Below are 7,493 nucleotides of genomic sequence, written 5' to 3' on the forward strand. Positions count from 1 at the left end.
TGTTGTGTGTGTGTGTGTGTGTGTGTGTGTGTGAGTGACAGAGACTCTGTGTGTGTGTGCGTGTTGTGTGTGTGTGTGTGTGTGCGTGTGTGTGTGTGTGTTTATGTGTGTGTACAATATATCATGAGTATCTTTTAGTTTCCTCAGTTGTGAAGTGCATGTATTATATTACAATCGAACTGATAACTCAGAGGGTTATATGACGAACTTTGTCTCTATCGACTTGTGCTTAATCTCTCGACTTCCAAGAGTTGCTCTTTCTCTACACGTAGTCAGCTTGAACCCAGTGGTGATGGACGTTGAATCGGAGAAATAAATGAATGAACATAGAGTGTTTATTACATTTTTTAAAAGGATGACGTAGTGTGCGCCAAACACCCTGAAGCGCTCCTTTTCCTCATTGCATTCAGAATAACAAAACCGCATGCACGCTCAATATGAAACACTTCAAGTACAAAATCTCTTCACTGGGCTTTCCTGCATCCCAGATTTTGATCTCAGAGCGTAAGAATGTAAGAATATTATTATGAAAAGCACATCAAACAACTCGACGAGGAGAGTTTTACATACATCTTAACGTTTAATTTAAATTATGTCTTTCAGGCTGCCCTGTTTACACTTTAGGAGCGTATTCTACAAGAGCCTGAAACAGAGAATAAAAAAGGGCTATCTGTAGAAGTGTGTTGGCGGGGGTATGGATTTTACTGATCTTTATCCATTTATTGACAAGCATAATACATTTTGTCGTATTTTTACGGTGTGAATAACCCTGCCCTGACAAGGAAGGGGATTCACCAATTTTGAGTCGCTCTCAGACTTTGGGACGGTAAACAAACGCTGAATGTTTGAGTTACATCCCATATATACATAAAACGCACATACGCACAAACATAATAATATGAAAAGACAGATGCGTACATAGAAAAACATACGTGCGCACATTCACACGCACACATAAACACGGATACACACACACACACACATACGCGCATACACACACACCAATACACACACACACACACACACACACACACACACACACACACACACACCAAGGACTACTACACATACATACACACTTGCACCCCCAGCACACACACACACACACACACACACACACACACACACACATGCCAAGGCTGCTATCAGGCAATACTTTAGGGAAGGAAGCATGCCATTTTGTCACAGGCCCAGTTTTTCACAGTCCCAGTTTGTCACAGGCCCACGACCCCGCCTAGACTGTGCCATACATAATGGAAGTTATCACTGACACTCTCAAAAAGTAAATGAATGATTAATTGATAGTACGAATTTAATTTTATTTTACAACTGTTTTTAACTAAAGAACGTTCATTGTTGAACTTTTACAGAGTAATTTGCTTTGATTTGCATGACATACAAAAAGGAAGAAATATTGAACAACACAAGCTGAATAGATTTTTAAGAGGGAATATCTTTACAACATCAATTTGACGGCAGAGAATCAAACAACTTTAGTTAAGACCACAGTGTTAAAGTGCTATAATTAGGACTGTCATCAATACTCAAACACGTAAATGAAATTGTGACAAACTGGACCTATGTCAAACTGCAGTTTGTCCTGTGACAAACTGGGCCTGTGACAAACTGGGCAGCCCCATACTTTAGTTCCGTTGCTACTAACTGATCCTTTTTTCTTGTAAATTAATTTTCCCAGTAAAACGGGTTATCCACATGTTTAGCATTCAATCACAACTGAGCTGGAATTATTCTGTTGTCTTCTTTCACAACGATTGTTAAGTTGTTTTGTTTTTATCATGTGAGAGGTCTTGTTGAGGATAGTCGTAGTGACTGTGTAAATAGCTTGTGTGGTTTGAATCCTGGCGATGTGGTGCTGTCTTTTGTAACCTTTGTGGGTTTAGATGGCAAAGATATAGCAACAGGTGGAGCAGTCAGCACAGCGGTGCTTGAGTCGGTCGACTCCAGGACGCCCAGCATTACGCATTGGCGGAATCGTCAGGATGTTTTCACAATTTTACGAAAATACGATAGTGACATTCTTGGTTCCGATTTTTCCAAATGTATGTGCCGTTCAGTGATACGTGCAGTTGTCTAACGTAAATTTTCTCGGTGCACAGAGCCCTTGCAAACGCTAGTGTCACTTTGCCCCGGCCTTTGAAAAACGTTTATTGTGCCAACGCCCGGATTGGGTCGCATAGCGAGCTGCAGCAGTCGTCATGGTCTGAGGACAAACATGCTTGACAAGGCGTTTAAAATGACCTGCTTCTGCCATGTGTGAGACGGTTCAGGCCAGTGAGACCAGGTAAAAAAACAGACGACAAGGGATCATAATTTGAAATTTGAAACTACAAGTATTAACTGCGACGCGCAGCATATTATGTAGACTGATACTGCTCTGTTACACATCCAGGATTAAAAGCTTATGGCGTGTGTGCTTTTTGTTGTTGCTGTTGTTGCGTCTGTTTCTTTTGTTGTTCCAAAATTCAAACTCAAGGCCAATAACTACCTGTCCTTACACCCCTCCCCCCCTTCCAACCCCTACTCCCTTTTGCGAACCTTAACTCGAAAAAGACAAGCCCTCCAAAATCTCTTCCATCCCACTTTTGTTGACGTCACATTCATCCTTTACTAGTCCTGCCCCTGACACCCGAGAGGAAAAAGGTGTCCATGGCTATATTTGAATTTTTCAGCAAGATTACTTTTGAAAAGTTTGCTCATTACTAAAACATGTATAGTGGTGAGTGGGCAGCCCTGAGACTCATTATACGCAGTCTGCGTTTCTTTTGAAAAACAACTGAACAAAGAAGTGAATGTTGATGTTGAAAAATCCGAAATGTTTGTATGTAGTGTTGTGTTTTAAATGACCGTTCTGTTGTGGTAGATGCTGTATTTTCTGATGTTTGAATTATCCTTTCGTCTGCTGGCGGGTTGGGGGGGGGGGGGGGCAATGTTTGTTTTTGTTGATTATGAAACTGTTTTGCCCTAGATTCTTGTGTTATTTTGGCTTAGGTTCTTGCTACCCATCCTCGATATTTCATGCTGGTAACAAACTCGACAGTTTTCCATGGCTGCTCAATAATCTGTCGTGAGATAGGCGCTGCTTTGTGCAAGTTCGGAATTTTTAAAACTGCACGAAGATTGTTTTTGTATGTATGTATGTATGTATGTATGTATGTATGTATGTATGTATGTATGTATGTATGTATGTATGTATGTATGTATGTATGTATGTATGTATGTATGTATGTATGTATGTATGTATGTATGTATGTATGTATGTATGTATTATATCACACACACACACACACACACACACACACACACACACACACACACACCTATATATATATATATATATATATATATATATATATATATATATATATATATATATATATATATATAAAATTACATCTGGGTGGGCAGGAGGGGGCGAAGAAAAATCCGTGTCCGAGACGAGGCTCAAACCCGTGCTTTCCGCTTCGGAGACGAACACAATAACCGATTCGCCATCGCATCCTCTTTGGGATCGGGTATCTTCTTTTATTTATTACCGCACCCAGAGTAATAATATAACAAATGCTTAAAACAGGCAGAAGCCTATTTGTCAACGACATTTCGGGTAGGTTTTCACGTCCACAAGTCGTAAACATCTCATCCTTACACTAAAATTCCTGCGCTATCTGATGTTGAGCCATATCGGATGGATACCCCGAATTGTAAAGGAAGACCACGAGGTGTCAGCATTTCGCAAAAACGACCTACTCTTGTTAGGGCGCTCTAGTGACCTGATTTTGAGGTTATTGCTCTATTTAATCATGGGCAAGGAAGCCGCATGCAGGATGATGATGCCTGGGGTTTATATGCCCAAGCGGAGTTTCTTACAGAAGGACGAGGTCATACTTTTTCTGGTCACAGAACGAAGGCAGGGTAGTTTTTAGTGAATCCTAGATTTTGGCCTTCCTCTGCAAGTGGTCTAGATCTACTAAAAAAGCAAAACTCAGTGAAATCATCCTTTGGGTTTCATCCAGGATATAACTGTAATGGAATTGCAAATACCTGTAAAGCAATTCGGATTAGGGTCACCTTTAGAGTGGGATATGTGTCATATAAAGTAGTCAAAATACTATAGTAGTAGTAGTAGTAGTAGTAGTAGTAGTAGTAGTAGTAAAGTTGGCATTATTATTATTATTATTATTGTTATTATTATTATTGTTATTATTATTATTATTATTATTATTATTATTATTATTATTATTATTATTATTATTATTATTATTATTACTATTGTTATTATTATCTTTATCTTACATCTTAAATATTGGTCCCATCTTAAACACATGAATTAAGCGGCATACCTATTAAGCTACTCATTAAAGCTGATTTATGCCCCTTATTACTGCCTCGTGCACGAAGCGAAGAGGGAGATGACTATATGTCCCCTCACAGTGAAAACAAGTGTATTGTTTCACGATAAATTTGCTACAAGACCTAGGACTGAGGGATATTTGTTCACGGCGCAACGAAAGGGCAGTCAATGTATGCCCTTTAAATTTGGACCCACCTCACACACTCAAACACAAACAGAAAAAAGAAAGAAATGCGAATGTATAACATCAGATAGAGAGTTTATAAGAAAAGTTTGTACACATGATGTTTATCACTGGCTTCAGTGAATTGTGTCTGTGATAAAATCAGTGTGTCTTGGAGTTGTGAGTGTGTATTGTGTGTGCGTGTGTGTGTATCGTGTGTGTGTGTGTGTGTGTGTGTGTGTGCGTGTGTGTGTGTGTGTTTGTGTGTGTGTGTATGTCTATGTGTGTGTGTGTGCGTGTGTGTGTAATTGTTGTAATTGTTGTTGTTGTTGTTGTTATTGATGATGATGATGATGATGATGATGATGATGATGATGATGATGATGATGATGATGATGATGATGATGATGATGATGATGACGACGTTGTAAATAAATGGTCTCGTAATGAGTATTTTCTGTCATTTGAATGGCCACTTAACCTAAGTGACGATTTTGCATTGTACGTCACTTCGAGCCTTAAGGGGAATGGGAGCTATATTAATGTCCATGATTATTATTACTGTTATCATTATTGTATCGATATCATTAGCGCTAGTATCCTTATCATACAAACACATTACTATTTGTAAACAACCAAAAACATCATCAACAGTTCAATAAAACAAAGATACTAGCTATGCCTCTATAGCCTATGTGATGGGCTTAACATGATTCAGATATTCAGAGTACATAATTTTCAGACTGGAATAGAGAGAAATTCCTCATAACCATCTACAGCACTTTCAAGAAAAAGTAGAAGCTGCGGTTGAATCATTGAATCTAATTCGTCTATTCTCACAAGTTTATAGGTAGCATGTATTCTATTCGTAAGCGGTATTACCAGATCTAGTATTGTATTAAAAATGGGTTATCTTAACTTACCTTCTGGACAAATTAATGAACGTCCAGCAACAAAGTTCTGAACTCGAACGTAATTAATATGAACCAGGAATGAATGGATTTTGAATAACGTTCAGTAGGCCTGCTCCTCGACACCTCTTGCACTTCCCAAAATAAAAAAATATATGAATGCAATTACAATTCACCAAGGTAAAAAATAATAATAAAGGGCTACTGGCCGTGATGAAAGATTTTAAGTTCTGCGATGTTCTCCTTTAGCCACGCGGGCTGTGTGCGCGGAAGTCACCGACGTGGAGAAGTTAGGGGTGACATCGCCCAAACCACAAACAATGGACCATGTAGACAGAGCGTGTTTTTTTAACAACTTTCGCGCCCACACAAGTAAGGAGGAGGGGGAGAGTGGAGAGAATCGGGAGGCAGGTAAAATTGGACGAGGCCGGAAACATGATATTTTTTAACCGTACTGTAATGAAAATACTACTTATCACTATACCTTTTGATTACTGTTACACTCCTTCAACTTTCTATTTCCGTTTTAAATTTTCAATGAACCACCCAGTTTTGCAAACTATTTTCAAGACCAGTTTATGTCTCTCTCTATCGAAAAGGTTGAACGTCAGCTGAAAGTGAGTATGTTTTTATGAAGTCGTACAACGGCAAGACTGTCTAAGGTCTAGGAAGCATCCGCAGATTTGGTGTGTTAAAATCAACTCTCGGTCGTTGTGTGCAGAAGGGGAAAGTGTGTTGCACGGATAAATAAATTAATAGGTTTTCTCTAAAGCACAAAAACGGACACTCGCCCTCTCTGTCTAAAAATATGTTCAAACACATGTTATGGCCTCACAACAAAAACTAGACTCGTAAGTTAGCCCATGAAATGGCAAAAAAGAACAATGTAGAGGTTTCAGGGCTTTGGAATGACAACACATAGACTGGTAAAGAGTAGTTCTTCTATTTTTTGCCCAAGCGCCCAGATTTGTCTCTACGCACTCTATAAGCGACGGTCTTCAACCGAGAGAATGTAGCTAGGTCTGTCCAAATTCTTGTAGTTGCGGCAGCTATCAAAGTATCAACATTCATGGTATACAACCTAGATAAATCTGGATCCAAAACCCATCCCGCAAGTGATCGCACTCAAAGGGCAGAAAGAGGTTGTGAAGACCAACCTCACAGGAGCATGGTGAACTTTTCATAATTCGAAAAGATCATTGTGTCGTTTCTGCAAACATATCTTCTCTGCCACCTGTCTTCATTTTCCTTAGAGGAATTTTTGAAGGATATTATAATGGGGGTGAATTGGGCTGCTGAAGGACTCCTTCGCATAGTGTTGAGCAATGTGTAGATGAACTCAGACATTTTCCTCAAAATATTGGGACACTTGATGTCTGTCTTTGGTCCCATGAAAACATATTTCAATTCAATTCCTCCAAATTCCAGGTATGAGTTTAACCATTTACAAATGGCATCTGTGATGAGCGATGTATGTCTGGAGTAGCCACTCCTGAATGTATTATGTTTGGCTTCAAAGACTAAGGGATCTGGCATCTGAATGATTGTTATTTGAAAACCCCGATTTTTACCACCAGCTGAAACTGATCGATCACTGCAAGACCAAGGCACACCAGCCTGAGCTCCTACCATCCCAATCTCAGCTCCTTCCACCTGTGAAGCGCATGTCCCACTTTGCCCCATCACCGTCTTAATTTACCTGCCACTGTTCCAATTCATCACGTGCTTTCGTAGATATTCGATTGAGCGTTGCATACCGTGGTCTTATTCCTGCTCTTCAGCCTGAGCGTCTGCTAAAATTAAATATACTCTAAGCGCTTACTCGGGTTGCGGCCTCGTTAGGTAGCCAAACCGCTTAATCAGCAGCTGCTGTCTGATGTGCTGAAGGATTGGTGTTGTTCTATACATTCTTATACTAATACCGTCTAGGTGTTGTTCCTGCCATGTATGTGATGACCTCGTTCGTGGTCGTGTTTCTCCTGGTCTCATTTACTGCTCTCCTGAGACGTATCATGGCACGCACTATTTTATTAATTACATGTATAACCAT

This window comes from Aplysia californica, unplaced genomic scaffold, assembly GCF_000002075.1.
Source record: "Aplysia californica isolate F4 #8 unplaced genomic scaffold, AplCal3.0 scaffold00227, whole genome shotgun sequence".
Classification (NCBI taxonomy): domain Eukaryota; kingdom Metazoa; phylum Mollusca; class Gastropoda; order Aplysiida; family Aplysiidae; genus Aplysia; species Aplysia californica.